General features: G+C 44.6%; 1 protein-coding gene and 1 pseudogene across 9 annotated transcripts in view; one reads left to right on the top strand and one right to left on the bottom strand.

Annotated features, from left to right (window-relative positions):
• Nucleotides 1-316: 316 nt before the first annotated feature.
• Nucleotides 317-434, bottom strand: LOC147371384 (5S ribosomal RNA; annotated as a pseudogene).
• Nucleotides 435-13,163: 12,729 nt separating this feature from the next.
• Nucleotides 13,164-16,076, top strand: part of ATP2B1 (ATPase plasma membrane Ca2+ transporting 1) — a 133,297-nt gene continuing 130,384 nt past the window's right edge. For 5 of the 9 annotated variants that reach the window (XM_086403805.1, XM_086403801.1, XM_086403808.1 and 2 more), the window contains exon 1: nucleotides 13,164-13,261. The gene's annotated coding sequence lies outside the window, so the exon portion shown is untranslated. Of the gene's footprint in view, nucleotides 14,099-16,076 lie in introns of all 9 variants that reach the window. The other 4 variants (XM_086403806.1, XM_086403802.1, XM_086403809.1 and 1 more) reach the window with 2 other exon arrangements.

The following is a 16,076-nucleotide window of genomic DNA, read 5'->3' as shown; positions in this document are numbered from 1 at the left end:
GTTCTGATGGGCGGGGCATGCTCAGTAAATCATTAATCCAATTTTCTGTTGATGGGTGGAGCTGTGTTCCCTTCCTGCCATTTGAAGTAAAGTGAAGTCGCTCAGTCATGTCTGACTCTTTGCGACCCCATGGACTGTAGCCTACAAGGCTCCTCTGTCCATGGAATTTTCCAGGCAAGAGTACTGGAGTGGGTTGCCATTTCCTTCTCCAGGGGATCTTCCTGGACCAGGGAGTGAACCCGAGTCTCCAGCATTGCAGGCAGACGCTTTACCATCTGAGCCACCAGGGAAGCCTAAAATTAAAAAAAAAAAAAAAAGCCTACAGCACCAGGCATTCCCAGGTGGTCTCCCATCCAAGTACTAACAGGCCCGACCCTGCTTAGCTTCTGAGATCAGACAAGATCGGGCACGTTCAGGGTGGTATGGCCGTAGACTCCTGCTATTTACCTGTGGCCAAACTATGGTGGAGGTAATGAAGATAATGGTGACCTCCTTCAAAAGGTCCCATGCATGTACTGCTACACTCAGTGCCCCCAACCCTGCAGCAGGCCACCACTGACACATGCCTCCACTGGAGACTCCTAGACACTCACAAGCAAGTGAATGTCTATATCTAACCTCAGTTACATCCTGTATTCCAGCATTGTGAATAACCTAATAATTTGTAAAGAGCTAGCATTTCCTCATGCCTCCCTATCTTTCTATGTGTGATTCCTTCTATCTGAAATGTCTCCTCAACCCTCTTATGGCCAAGCTAATTTTTCAAAAATTCAGCTTTGATATTATTTACCCTGTGAAGCTGTCACAGTCTATAGGCATACCTTGCACTCTTCACATTGAATTAGAATTGTTTTTCTTCTTTGGTTTTCCCACTAGATTGTGAGCCTTGTATCTCATCTCCTATGGTACCTATATTATTATTATTTCCTGTTGTTCAGTCATGTTCAATTCTTTGTGATCCCATGGACTGCAGCTTGCCAGGCTCCTCTGTCCCTCACTATCTCCTGGAATTTGTTCAAATTCATCTGCATTAAGTCTGTGATACTATCTAACTATCTCATCCTGTGCCGCCCCCTGTTCCTTTTGCTTTCCATCTTTCCCAGCATCGGCGTCTTTTCCATGAGTTGGCTCTAGTACTATTATAGGAACTGAACTATAGCTAGGTACTCAGTTTTGAATGAACATGAGAAATTTTTTCTGTTAAGCCAAAAATTATTTGAAGACAGCTATTTTAATATTAAAAAGCAGAGATATTACCTTGCCAACAAAGGTCCATCTAGTCAAGGCTATGGTTTTTCCAGTCATGTATGGATGTGAGAGTTGGACTGTGAGGAAAGCTGAGTGCCGAAGAATTGATGCTTTTGAACTGTGGTGTTGGAGAAGACTCTTGAGAGTCCCTTGGACTGCAAGGAGATCCAACCAGTCCATCCTGAAGGAGACCAGTCCTGGGTGTTCATTAGAAGGACTGATGCTGAGGCTGAAACTCCAATACTTTGGCCATGTCATGTGAAGAGTTGACTCACTGGAAAAGACCCTGATGCTGGGAGGGATTGAGGGCAGGAGGAGAAGGGGACAACAGAGGATGAGATGGCTGGATGGCATCTCCAACTCGATGCACATGAGTTTGGGGGAGTTGGTGATGGACAGGGAGGCCTGGTGTGCTGCAATTCATGGGGTCATAAAGAGTCAGACAGGACTGATGGACTGAACTGAACTGATTATGACTAACGGGCTTCCCAGGTGGCATTAGTGGTAAAGAACCCACCTGCCAATCAGGATACATAGGAGACTCAGGCTGGATCCCTGGGTCGGGAAGATCCCTTGGAGAAGGGCACTGCAACTCCTGCAGTATTCTTGCCCGGAGAATCCCATGGACAGGGCAGCTTGGCCGGCTACAGTCCTTAGGGTTGCAAAGAGTCCGACACGACTGAAGCGACTTGGCATGCATGTACATGTCTTAGCTTAAAAAGTTAAGACCGCTGAAAACTCTACCATGCTAATAATTAGCTCTGAAAGACCAATCCTTACAAAAGTCTTTCATTTCTACTTAGAATTATTTAGGAAGGTGTTTGCAGGATCTAGAGAGCAAATATGGCGTGAGTGTGCGCTCAGTTGCGTTGGACTCTTTGCGACCATCCGCCAGGCTCTTCTGTCCATGTGGATTCCCCAGGCAAGAATACTGGAGTGGGTTGCTATGCCCTCCCCCAATGTATCTTCCCCACCCAGGGACTGAACCGGAGTCTCTTATTGGCAGGCGAGTTCTTTACCACTAGTGGCACCTGGGAGAATGGCGCCACCTTCTACATGGAAGAGTAAGTCCGTATGGAGCAATGAGAAGAGATACGTGTACCTACTTTTCAAAAAAAGTCAACCTGTTAACAAAATCACCGTCAAACTTTCTGTGCCTTCCCAGTTTGAAAGTAGATATGGCACATGAATACCTGTGATATTATTTTTCTATACTTCACTGTATTTTTAAAATTTTCAAAATGAAAACTAAAAATAACTTTGAAAAGCTATGTAGAAACTTTCTTTTGCCTTGCCCCACTGCTTGACTTAAATCCTTACCCATTTATTAAAGTTATAAATAAGAGTACGTACTGTATGTGAGGTTCATTTGTTTGTCAATATGAAGTGTCTACTGAGGCTTCTAGTGTATTTTTCAAAATGGTTTTTACCTCTTCCAAGGTAAGTACTAAAACTATTTAACTCTTCAGAAGCTATTGTCCCTTTTTTTTTTTTTTTTTTTACAGCACTGGAAGAAATGGAGGATAAGTGCTGCTCTCTCCATTTTGGAGATGAGTGGATGCAGTTGTAAATGCATCACTGTCTGGCTCTGTGTCTTTCTGAATCACTGCATCAAGGTCCCCGAAATGGTAACATTTTATGGCCTACAAAAAGTTTCATCATTAACTACCTTCTTATCTTCTATCCTTACTCCCCACGTGTCATGCTCAGTCGTTCGGACGTGTCCAACTCTTTGAGGCCCCATGGACTGGCTCATGGAATTTTCCAAGCAAAAATACTGGCATGGGTTGTCATTTCTTCCTCCAGGGAATTTTCCTGACCAGGGATTTATCCCTGCATCTCCTGCATCAGCAGGCAGATTCTTTACCTCTTGAGTCACCTGGGAAGCCCTACGGCCCATGTATAATAACTTAAATAAGTACAGCTTTCAGAATTTATTGGTAAAGTATAATTTTTGTTTACTATTTAGACTTCTAGAGATAAACTTTAAAGCCTAGTTACTAAGATTAATTAGGAGGGAAAGTATTATAATTTAAATTACTTTTGACTTACTTCTTCCAATTACTGATTTATGCTAAGTTGAGAATTGCTACATATTTTGGATATATATCTAACTGTTAGAGTCTAGTCTATTTGTGGTTATCAGTATGTCTTTTAGAATCTTAGAAACAATCATATAGAACATAAATTTATTTTTAAACATGCTCTCAAGGTATCTAAATCACTATTTTTGGATTTTAGTGTCAGGAGGCAATAGCCTGATTGTTTTGGTTAGAAATTCATTGTGTGGTTTTTGCATCTATATGGAGGATCTGATAGGCTCCATCTATAATAAGCGGCTTATTCAGTATGTTAATTTTTTAAATGCTGCTCAAAAAAAGAGGCTGCCTTCTTCTGATAAACCCCAGACTTTAATAACATGTCCTCTGAATTAATTCTATAAATGCAGTACTAAAGTTCAGCACAGCGATCTAGGCTGTTTAATTAGCTCACAGCTGCACTGCTGGGATAACATTTCTTGTTGAGGAGTTAGCTTGGTTTTCATTTGGGCTCTGGTTCATAGTTCAGTGGTCATTTGAAGCATTCTTAAAGAATTGCTTGTATTTGCTTTTAAGGAAGACCATATACTCTCTTGCTTGATCATTACTCAGAAACACTTACTAGTAATCTTGTCACGATTACTTTATAGCTGTTGATTTGGCCTTAATATAATAAATGGTGGCAATCTTCTAGACATAGAAGGAGCCTGTGGGATCAAAAAATTATCTGAGTTACTAGTTTAACTAGTATGTAAGTCACACAGAGGTTAAATCTCAAGTGCTTTACTATTTCAAAATTCATTAAGCTTTTAAAATCTCCTTTTTAATGATGAATATTTGTTGTTCAGTCCCTCAATCGTGTCTAACTCTTTGTGACCCCATGGACTACTGCACACCAGGCTTCCCTGTCCTTCACCAACTTCCAGAGCTTGCTCAAACTCATGTCCATTGAGTTGGTGATGTCATCCAACCATCTTGTCCTCTGTCATCCCCTTCTCCTCCCACCTTCAATCTTTCCCAGAATCAGGGTCTTTTCTAAGAGTCAACTCTTCACGTCAGGTGGCCAAAGTATTGGAGCTTCAACTTCAGCATCAGTCCTTCCAATGCATATTCAGGGTTGATTTCCTTTAGGATTGACTGGTTGGATTTCCTTTCAGTCCAAAAGACTCTCAAGAGTCTTCTCCAACACCACAGTTTGAAAGTATCAATTCTCCAGTGCTCAGCCTTCTTTATGGTCCAACTCTCACATCTATACATGACTACTGGTGATGAAGAATATAGATTATAAAATTTTAATAAAATTCCTTTTAAGCTGTATTCAATTTGACTATATTTTCTACATTTCCCAGTAAAATGTATTATTTGCACACATACTACAAAATATAAAGACAATATAAAATATGGCAGATTAAATGGGAGTTGAATATAAATGCATATTCATTTAATGTCTACTAGAAAAAAATTACATGATTTAATTTTATACTTACAGCCACACTAGAAGACTGTCTCCATTTACACAGGGGAGAACTGAAGAATCAGAATAGTTAAGGCACTTGTTCAAAGTCACATAACTGGCAAATTTCAGAACTGGGATTTGAATCCAGGCCTGATTTCCATCAAAGCTCAAGCTGTTTCTAAATGTCATATTGCCTCCTCCTCAAACCCAAGTTTAAGATTCATCTTTCACATAATATTCAGTTTAATTCTCTTGGCATGAGTTTACACAATGTGTACTATACTGTCACATATTTAGGTATTTCTTTGGAATTATTTTTATTGTTACTTCATGACTTGTTGAGGCTACTGGATGCACATATTCCCTGGGTCCAGACACTATATGTTCTACTTCTTTTTATGCCTCCCAGCAAGAACTACTTTGGACAAATGATACAATCTTTTACACTGGTTTTATCTCTGATTACAGAGATCTTTAGTTAAAATAGGACTACCTCAATGAAGACCTCAATGAAGAAGGCTGAGTGCCAAAGAACTGATGCTTTCGAATTGTGGTGCTGGAGAAGGCTCTTGAGAGTCCTCCCTTGGACATCAAGGAGATCCAACCAGTCAATCCTAAAGGAAGTCAACCTTGAATCTTCATTGGAAGGACTGAGGCTGAAGCTGAAGCTCCAATACTTTGGCCACCTAATGCAATGAACTGACTCATTGGAAAAGACCCTGGTACTGGGAAAGATTGGCAGGAGGAGAAGGGGGCGTCAGAGAATGAGATGATTGGACGGCATCACCAACTTAATGGACATGAGTTTGAGCAAAGTCTGGGAGATAGTGAAGGAAAGGGAAGCCTAGCATGCTACAGTCCATGGTGTCACAAAGAGTCAGACATGACTTAGTGACTGAACAACCTCAAAAAAACGTTCCCAGGAATACAGAAGGCCATGTACGCATGCTTTATCAGTAGAATAATGATAATTCAAAGAGAATTTAACACCCCAAACCAAAATGATAAAATTTTCATCCTTGTTGGTAGATTATTTAGTGTTGAAGTATTGTTGTAGTCCTATAAACAAGGCACTATTACTTGGGGAAAATAATTTTGCTGTGTTATACTCTTTATTCAATGGTAAAGTGGCTTCATATAGCTTACACTGAAACAAGGAATGTAAGAAATATTTTAAAATTTAAATATAAAACATTAGGTGAATTATATAAGAAATGAAATGACAGTGGCCAGACATACAACTCAATTCAGGGACTGTGTGTGATGGTAGCAGAACATTAAAAGGGGGCTAGAGTTTGGAACTGGGAAAGCCAGAGAGGCAGACAAAGTGAAAATCTTGAGAAGACAAGGTAATCAGCCATCAGAGCATTTTTTTAAGAAACAGGCATAAGTAAAATTCAAGATGAACCAGGGAGGTAGAAACTAAGCAATAAGCAAGCAGAAGTGAGTATAAATAGATGTGAGAAGTAAGTCTACTCACTGGGTCAGAAACTGGAGAGGCAAGCAGAAGATCATGAGGACACGGTCACTGGAGTTTAAAGAGCTACTGAAAAGAGTATTTACCAGCACGGTTACTGGCAGAGTGTGAGAACCCGGAAGCCATAGATTCCAAAGGAGAAAGGCAAAGCAAAGAGTCAGATCTTGGACTTCTAGGGGCTTCCCCTGTGGCTCAGATGGTAAAGAATCTGCCTGCAATGCCGGAGACCTGAGTTCGTTCCCTGCATCGGGAAGATCCCCTGGAGAAGGAAAGGGCAACTCACTCCAGTATTCTTGCCTTGAGAATTCCACAGACAGAGGAGCCTGGCAGGCTACAGTCCATGGGGTCAAAAGAGTCGGACACAGTTGAGGTGACTAACACTTTCACTCACTGGTCTTCTAGCCTGCAGAATTGTAAGAAAGTAAAGTACCTTAAGTCATCCATCCAGCATGTGGTGTGTTATTATGGCAGCCCTGGCTGACTAATACAGTCCAATTATCAGTGCCCATGACCATCCCTACTGAGAACTGCACCAGACTCCCCTGAACTCTTAACAACTGTAACCACAATGGGAAACCCCAGCTCTGAGTCACCAGAGAATATTGTGCAAACCTACATTGCTATAAAATTGTATGCTAAATTTGCCTGGGCCTTGAGTAACATTTTATCCTTTGCTCACCCTTCAGTTTCTTTCAGCAGCCCATTCCAGTCCTTCCTTAACCTTATTCAGTCCTGGCTTATGACCATAAACACCTATGACTGTATAATGAATATTAAGATGGCATTTGTGTGCCTGTGGCACCCCTCCCCTAAACTTCAAGTTTTACTTTTCTCACACTCTTTTCTTCTTGCCTTTTTCTTCTACATCAGAGAAAGAGATGCTCCTTTTTCTTTCCAAGGTGACTCCCCTCTGTTTTAGAACCTATCTTATTCTGATCTGCACACTCCCCTGCATTATCAGCTTTCCTCACCATCAAAACCACATATATCAACAAACTGACTTTCTCTGACCTGGTTTTTGATGATTGGTAAATTGGCTTTTTTTTTTTCAACATAGCTCACCCTTGAACACATGCATTTGGGTTCACTTATACGTGGATTTTTTTTTTTTTTTTTTGGTACATACATATACTATAGTACTGCTCCATTTGCAGTTGATTGGATCTGAGGATTCAGAACCTCTGGCACAGAAGGAGGACTGACTCTAAAGTTATAGGCGGATTTTCAACTTCTGGGAGTGTGGGTGCTCCTTAACAGCTGTGTTGTTCAAGGTTTAACTTTATTTATACCTGGAAGAAAAAAAAAAGACCCTGAAAGGAGTTCCCTCAGGTCACCAGAATAAAAGAACAAGGCAGTGAATAAACATTTAGAATTCATCACTGGAGAAGTGATAGTTCATTTGTTTATTCATTTCAAACTAATTTTATTTTAATCACCTATTATGTGCCAGATCTTATTAAGCCTGGCATGTAATAAATGTTTAATAAAAGTTTCTTTGTATAAAAAGATAGATTAATTACTATGTCGATGCTAATGCCTCCTAAGTAGGTATCGTCCATGTTTTTCTTCCTTAGTAAGCTGGTAGGATAACTGTCAAGATCAACAAATGATTAATGAATAAATTAATGATTAACATTATCCTTACCCTCAAGGGTCTGAAGTCATGCAAATAGGTAAATTTTATGAAAGTTTGGATAGAAATGCTCAAGTAGAAGAACTTACTGTTGGAAACAGGGAAAGACAAAGAAGAACTAATGAAAAACACAATAAGAGAATGTCATGACAAAGGGGGGAAACAGAGACCGTGAGGTGCATCAAAGTCACCTAAAGGAACTGCCAAAAATGTAGGTCCTGAGGTTCACTCCAAACAGTCTGAATCAGAAGCTCTGCCACTCTGGCTCCAGGAACCCGCACAGCTAAGTTCACACAGGTGATTCTGCCCCACATTCTAATATCTTGAGAAACAAAGGAGGAGTTTCAAAGGAAAGGTAGGCAATAAAGAAAAATTATATAAAACCATTGTGGTGCTGGAGAAGACTCTTGAGAGTCCCTTGGACAGCAAGGAGATCCAACCAGTCAATCCTAAAGGAAATCAACCCTGAATATTCATTGGAAAGACTGATGCTGAAGCTCTAATACTTTGGCCACCTGATGGGAAGAGACAACTCACTGGAAAAGACTAATGATGGGAATGATTGAGGGCAGGAGGAGAAGGGGGTGGCAGAGGATGAGATGGTTGGATGGCATCACCAACTCAATGGACGTGAGTTTGAGTAAACTCCGGGAGATAGTGAAGGACAAGGAAGACTGGTGTGTTGCAGTTTACCGGGGTCACAAAGAATCAGACACAATTTAGTGACTGAACAACAACAATAACAACATAAGCACTAAATAATCTGAAAAATGTAAAATGTACCACAGATGTGAGAAAATCCTTCTGATTTTCCTATTTTTAGCATAAAAAGATACTGAAGTAAACACAGATCAGGGAGGGTGGAGCAGAAAGCTGTAAGTCTGGACCCTTGATGTCTGTTCAATAGCTAAATCAATCATATTATCACCTACCCCTGAACTTTTAGTGTGAGAATAAGTCCCTACTTATTAATGAAATAAAAATATTTTTCTTGTTTATAGCACATTCACTTTGTAATAAGGGATAAAGACTACATGCTTACTAATAATAATGACAACATTTATTGAGCATTTAGTACACACCAAATATTCTAAGAGCTGTACATAAACAACTCACCAAACGTCACAACAAGCCTAGATGCACCGTAACTCACCATTACTAATGGAAAAATAAATGAGTTACTCAAGGTGAAATATAACAAAGGTAGAAATCTGTTTCATAGATAATAAAGTTTTAGTCACTCAGTTGTGTCCAACTCTTTTGTTACCCATGGACTGTAGCCCACCAGGCTCCTCTGTCCATGAAATTCTCCAGGCAAGAATTACTGGAGTGGGTTGTCATTTACTTCTCCAGGGGATCTTGCCAACCCAGAGATTGAACCTGGGTCTCCTGTACTGCAGGCAGATTCTTTACTACCTGAGCCAGCAGGGAAGCCCATAGATAATACAAGGATAGGAAAATGGATATGGTAAACGTGTTTATTCTCAGTACATTTCCTGGCATTTCTATTGCCCATCTTATTTTGCATTAATTTGAATCTCCTAGACATTTTGTGGCACAAATCAGGTCCAAATCCTCCTGTAGGAAGTCTTCCTCAACATTTAAGTAAGAGCTCCTCCTTCTTTTTTTTGATTCTGTGGAATTTAGATTTAGTGCCATAACCCATGACCTAGATATTACATATGGGGTAGAAAAAAAAAAAAAAAAAAGCCTTATACCTTGAAGAGTACAGGATGTTAAATAATTCCATCAAATTTTGACATCTAACTGTTCACATTTTTCATCTATAAAAATTTTCCATTCTGTGACTTGAAAATTCTTATTCTAAGGTTACCTGTAATCATCCATGATTTAATTCAGACCTAATAGATAACAGTTCTCTGTTGTTTTCGGCTAAGTAATGTTTCTCTTCATCTCTCTCTCTCTGGTGATCCAGGTTAATGGAAATTTGAGAACACACACAACTACTTTCTATGAAGCACTGAATATTTTTCCTCTCCTGCCTCCGTACACCTGTCAGCTTTCTTTAACAGTCTGCGGTGATTAGAAGTGACACATTCACATATGTATAAATGTGTATTTTGGGAAATGATATGGTTTTAAAAATATGCTGCTGTTGGTATGTCTTTATTTTGTCCCCTTGCTAGATGCATGTGAAAGAATTTTCAAGGGAATAAAGATTCAAATGCTTCCATTTACACTTAATTACATTGAGGGTTTTAGAAAATTCTCTCCATGAGTTATACGAGATTAGTTCATATTGAATTGGTCAACTTATCAGAAAAGATGTCAATAGTTTAGATTTATGCCACTAAATGGAACATTTGGAAAAAACTCTGATGCTGGGAAAGATTGAAAGCAGAAGAGGGTGACACAGGATGAGATGGTTGGATGGCATCACCAGTTCAATGAACATGAACTTGGGCAAACCCTGGGAGATGGTGAGGGACACGGAAGCCTGGCGTGCTGTAATCCATGGGGTCACCAAGAGTCGGACATGACTTGGCGACTGAACAACAAAATGGAACATACTTTTAACAGTTCGCAAAATACATCATTTTGAATACACAGTCTGTCTTCAAACAATGTTAACATTTCCAATGGTAACTTGCCATAGGATTTAAATATCTTTATATACTGTTTTCACTGTAACTAAAAAAGATATTTAAATTGTATTCAAATAATTTTGCAAAATTAAGTATTTCAACAATAAATTGTATCATTATATTGTTCTTATGCAGTGATATATCTCCGGATCAATTAAACCCATAAAATAAGTGAAGTATAAGATTAAAAGGATATGATTATATCAAACACAGTGGCATCTTGTAAGTAGCTCCATTTTTTACATAAATGCTATTTAAGAAGACCAAAACTCTTGATTTTTAACAATGAAAAATATGCCATTAAGAAGGTTTCATTGCGAAACTTTTGGGAGAAAAAGATGAATTTCCTAATTTAATGTGTACAATTATTTATATATTGCTTTCTACTTGAATGAAAATATAAAAACCAAATAACACAGTATAATCATCTTAACTATGACAGTAAAAATATACTATTGCATGTAACTCACATGTCATTAAAATGCATATAAATATGTTCTGGGATAAGGAAATCCTATGGACAGAGGTTGCAGCCCATGGGGTCACAAGAGTCGGACAGGACTTAGCGGCTAAGCCACCAGCCATATATGTATATGAGCCCCATACATGAAAACGCTATTGAAACCATGTTCTAAAGTGAAGATGTTGAGTAACTTTTCACAACCACAACACTTTAACAGCATATATTTTATTATCTGCGACTGCAACAAACCCACAAAGTGAACAGATCCTAGTTTAATCTATTACCCATTTTGCTAGTGCACTATAGTAATGAATCATATATTACTTTAATGTCAAATTCTTGATTAAAGTAGAATACATAATTCAATTTTCTATTGGAGGAAAAGTTGGACAAAAGCCAGTGGTTCTTAAATGTCTCTAAGCCGTTTAGAAAAGTTAATCTGTTCTTCTGTTAAGAAGTTTAGAAATAGTGTCAGGAATGGCTGTTGTACCCACCACCAATTTTTAACAGTGATTACAGACTGAGAGAAAAAAAAAAAAAGTATCATCATGCCCAGTGCTTATTTTGCATGTCTAGGGCACAGCTCAAAATGTTGGCACTGTTTGACCTGGAAAGATACGTAAATTGATAAAATTTTTTCAACAAGGTTAACTTGGGTTTGTTTTTTTTTAACTTTGCACATATTTAGTTTTTAATCCTTAAAAAATATTTTAAACACTATCAGAGTGAACAAATAGAATAAACTCCTTCGTATCACCTATTTGTTTTTCAGGAAGACGTTACAGACATTACTTTTTCCAGCCCTGGAGTGAGTAGAAAGGAGACTCTGATGAACTTATCTTTCTGCTCTAAGTGGCATTGAAAATAACACTGACATGGTCTCTAAAGCAGCGGCGACAGGTCAGAGGTGATGAGACGAAGATGGAGCAGGATGTCCTAGGTAAGGTACAAGTCTTTACACGTGTGTATGTGTTGTGTAGGAAAGAAAAACCGTTTTATTCTTAAAGAGGTCACTACGGTGATTTTTTATTAACTTGCAAAATCTTTTGAAGGTTGGCAAAAACCATGTTACCTTTCAGCATCTCAATTATCGTAAGTTACCCCGTGTATCACCCCTCGGCCCCCACCCCACCCCACCGCCCGCGCCCCCCGCCCCCCCGCCCCCGCCACCCCCGCCCTGCGGCAAAGAAGAGTGCTGGGTCGAGATGCTACAAGTGAACTAAAAGAGCCAACAGCTTGGCATAGGTAGAAAAAGCAAACACCAAACAAAAACGCGGGGATTCTAAGCGCAGACCATCACGGGCCTGTGTGCACCCGCCAAACAACTGGGTTAACCCTTTGGGCGCTGCAGCGGGGATCCCCGGAGTCTACGGGCCCGACCTGCAGGAACAGAGATGGGGCGCCCCGAGCTTGTGCGGGGTACGGGCTATCGTTCCACAAGAAGGGACCGAGTTGGGTGGCACTTTTGTCGTCCGGCGCGTGAGTCACGGCCCAAGACAGGCACTGAGTCCAGTACTGAATGGAGCAGAGAAGCGGCGAGGAAGCCGCTCTAATGTCCGCGGACGCGGGGGTCAACGTTAACCTGTCTTCGCATAGAGGGCTCACCCTAGCCCACCCGCCCGCCCGCCTGGCTCCCGGGCTCGGAGGGGCGCAGGCCCTGGGGTGGCCCCAAGGTGAAGGGTGACCAAGTCTGCCTGCGGCACTCATCGCTTTCCAGCGTCCACAGTCGCGGGAGCCGCCCGGAGCCGCGCTGAAACAGCGGCTGTGACTGACAGCGTCACCGCCCCCCGCGTCCGAGCCACCCCCTCTTCCCCCCACTGTCCCCCCTGCCCCCCCTGCCCCGATACGTCATGGAAACACGGACGTCAGAGCCTCTCAGCCAATCGCTGACAGCGACTGGAGGAAAGGGGCGAGCAGGAGGGGGCGGGGGCAGCGGCCGGTCGGGGCGCTCAGCGGAGGAAGAGAGGGAGAGGGCGCGCAGAGGCGCGAGTCCCCCGCCCCTCACTCCGGCCACCCTTTCCCCGCCGCGCGGCAAGTTCTAATCGCCGGGCGCGTGCTCGTCAGCCGGGAACGCGCTCGCCGGGTCCTCCCCTTAAACGCCCTCTCCGCGACGCTCGACTCCCAGTCTCCGTCCGAGTCGCGCTTCCTCCCGCGCGCGCGCCTGCCCGCCCCCAGGCTCCCCGCGGGCCGCGTCACGTGACCGCGCCTAGCCAAGGCGGCAGCGGCGGCGGCTCGAGCTTCGGCGGCGGCGGCGGCAGTGGCAGCGGCAGCAGCTGCGCCGCCAGCGTGGAGCGGGAGGCAAGAGGGTGTGGAGAGAAGGGAGCGCCAGACCGGAACGGGTGAGCGTCCTCCTCCCCTTGCCTCCCCCGGCAATCCTGCGGGCCACCCGGTGCAAACGGGGCCCCTGCCTGAAGCTTCGCGCAGCCCCCCTCGTGCTCGGTGGTCGGCTCTCCGGGGGCTACAGGTCCCGCCCCGAGCGGGTCGGGCTGCGCTGTTCGCAGAGAGGGCTGTACCCCCGCCCGCCGCTGCCTTTGCGGACGGCGGCGTGAGGCCGGCGGAGCTGCCCGTGCTGAGCGCGGCGCGCCCTATGTGCGGCTCTGCGGAGCCCGGGAGGCGGGTCCTGCGGGGACGCGGGCGGCCACTCGGCGGCTGCCGGGCTCTGGGCGGGGGCCGGCCCGGGCGCCGCCTCCTCCTCCGCCGCTGCCGCCTCCTCGCAGTGCAGCGTGAGTAGGGAGCCCAGGCTGGTGGACGCCGAGCCTCTCGGCTGCGCGGTCACCTCATCCTCGAGGTGCAGCCGACCCTCCGCGTGGCGCCCCGAGTCCTCCGAGCCGCCTGCGGACGAGCCGAGGACGGAGCCCTCGATCTCCGCGCTTTCCGCAGCTCCCACCGCTCTATCCCCCGACCCTCCTGCAGCCTCCCCTTTCTTTCCCCTTCGGAAAATGGTTCCTGCTGCCGGGCGAGGTGAGTCGCGGCCGCCGCCCGCCAGCGGCGGGGGCGGCTGGGCAGGTCACCTGCGGGGGAGGCCGGGCGGAACGCGGAGGTCCGGGCGTCGCGGCGGGGATCCTGGCAGCTGGGTGCTCCGCGGACAGCGGCGATTCGGGAGAAGTTGGCGGGGGCGGTCCGCGGGGCCCCTCGCAGGTGGTCTCTTGCTGCGCCCGCCCCGGCAGATCGTAAAGGTGAGCGGGTTCCTCCGCGTGCGCCTCAGCGCCGTGTCCGACCGGGTGTCCCCAACTAGGGCTCGAGGGACGGGGCTTGGTGGGACTTCGCGTCTACACCCGCAGCTTTTTGTGGCTTCTCCGAGCCGCCTCGGCCGCGCCGTAGCCCATCCTGCGGCCGGCCGCCCCCGCCCCGGCGCCTGGTGACCTTGAGGGCAGCGGTGCCCGGCACTGTTTCCCCGCGCCCCGGGAGGGTCACCCCTCTAATCCCTGGCTTCGGCCCCACTGGCGCTCCGCGGGCGGAGAGCGGACCCCCGACTAGGGCTAGCTAATTGATGTGTGTCACACCGGACGATGATTCCCCGGGAGTTGGAGAACCGCCTCGCCTTTTTCCCGGCGCCTCCAGTCTGGCCCCCCAGGATATTCATGGTTGCTTCCATCCGATTCGCGTTCTTAGACTTAGTTTAAAAGAAAGAAAGAAAAAAAAATCTTGCGTCTTCCACTCTTTTTTTGGAAGGGTCAGAAGGAACCGCATTCGCGGGGGTGGCGGGGGGGCGGTGTTCTCCCTTGATTCCATCCTGTAGGCGAATCCTCTGGCTAGGCTAGTTAGCGACCCCTGGTTCTGCGCCGCGGTCCCTGGCCAGGTTGGTGTCTGTGCGCATTTCATTCACCAGTTTTCTGGCACCTGGCAGATGCCAGGAGTGCGTCTCGGAACTGGCAACGCCGGGAGTGCCCGAATCCTGTGCGGTGCAGTGGTGCCGGGGCGGGCCAGAGGTGCCAAGGGGGTCTTTCAACCAGCGGAAGCCTTGATCCTCTGCAGGCGTAATTGTGCCCTTCCTGGGGTGGGAGCGCAGCAGACAGCCACCTCGGGCCGCTGTTCACGCTACTTTTCTGGGTTTATTAATAATCTAATGGCCCCTGTTGGTATCGATTGCTGTTCGTGATAAATTAGTTCTATGGATTTTTCTTCCTCGGAGTGTAGGTATATGCATCTATTTGGACTGTCTGCTTTTCAACATGGAAGGCTTTGTTGTGTTTAACCTCCCCCACCTGAGGACAGTCTTATTTTAAAATAAAGCTCTTGTTCAGCGTGGGTGTATTTTATAATAAGAAGTACTTGTGAGGCTCTGCTTTGTATGAGGCTCTCATCGGGCAGAGGGTGTGTAACCCTTTGGATAGTGGCCCACGTGAGTGAATGAGGGGCCTTCACCGCTCGCCCTGCTGCCAGCCTTCTTCCCCAGACTCCCTGCCCTTGTGTGTGGCAGAGGCGGATTGAGGGGAATTAAAGGGATTGGAGGAGAATCTGCTTTTTATACTTGAGCGTTTCATTTGGTCTCCCTGCTCCTCCCCCCCCCCCCTTTTTTTCTTTTTTTGTCCTGGTGAGTTTAGATTTGAAGTAAATAGAAGCATGTTCCTTAAAGGGAGCCTTTGAGAACTTGTATATGAAATAGGCTTATTTAGCCATGATTTCAGGGGGACGTTTTAGTTTCTACCTTGCTTTGCCTGAGACAGTTAAATTGCTGTAATTAAGGGTGGATCTCTGTCCTGATTTTGGCTTGGGTGTAACTGCAAAGATCTTTGAAAAGTAACAGTTATTTCCTACCATACAGTCTGCAAAAGTGAGTCACAATCGGGTGAGTTGAGGACAGAGCGCCACCTTTAATTTTAAGATTTCGGCATATTCTTTTATTAAAATAGTGAATATTCAGATTACGCCTTCTTGACTTTTGTTGGAGTTGTTGTCATTACTGGCATCTCCAGTTAAATGTGTAAGGTGAAACTGTCTTCATTTTTCTGTATTTTGTAATTCTTCACTCCTTTAAGGGGGTTTCTGCAATTGTATGGGAAATCATGGTTTTTTTCATTGAAGCCTGGGATTTAATGTAGACCTCTGAAATGAAATGAGAAACTAGATTTGATTTGTGCTTATAAAATAACAGGGACAATAATAGTTTGAATCTGTTTAGGAAAAGAAGGAAAGTAACAGTTTCATTGTAAA

This window comes from Bos grunniens, chromosome 5 (genome assembly GCF_055505025.1).
Source record: "Bos grunniens cultivar Pamir isolate PY7600 chromosome 5, Bosgru_T2T1.0, whole genome shotgun sequence".
Taxonomy (NCBI): domain Eukaryota; kingdom Metazoa; phylum Chordata; class Mammalia; order Artiodactyla; family Bovidae; genus Bos; species Bos grunniens.
Note: the sequence above shows the minus strand (reverse complement) of the source record. Positions and strands in the feature narration are given on the sequence as shown.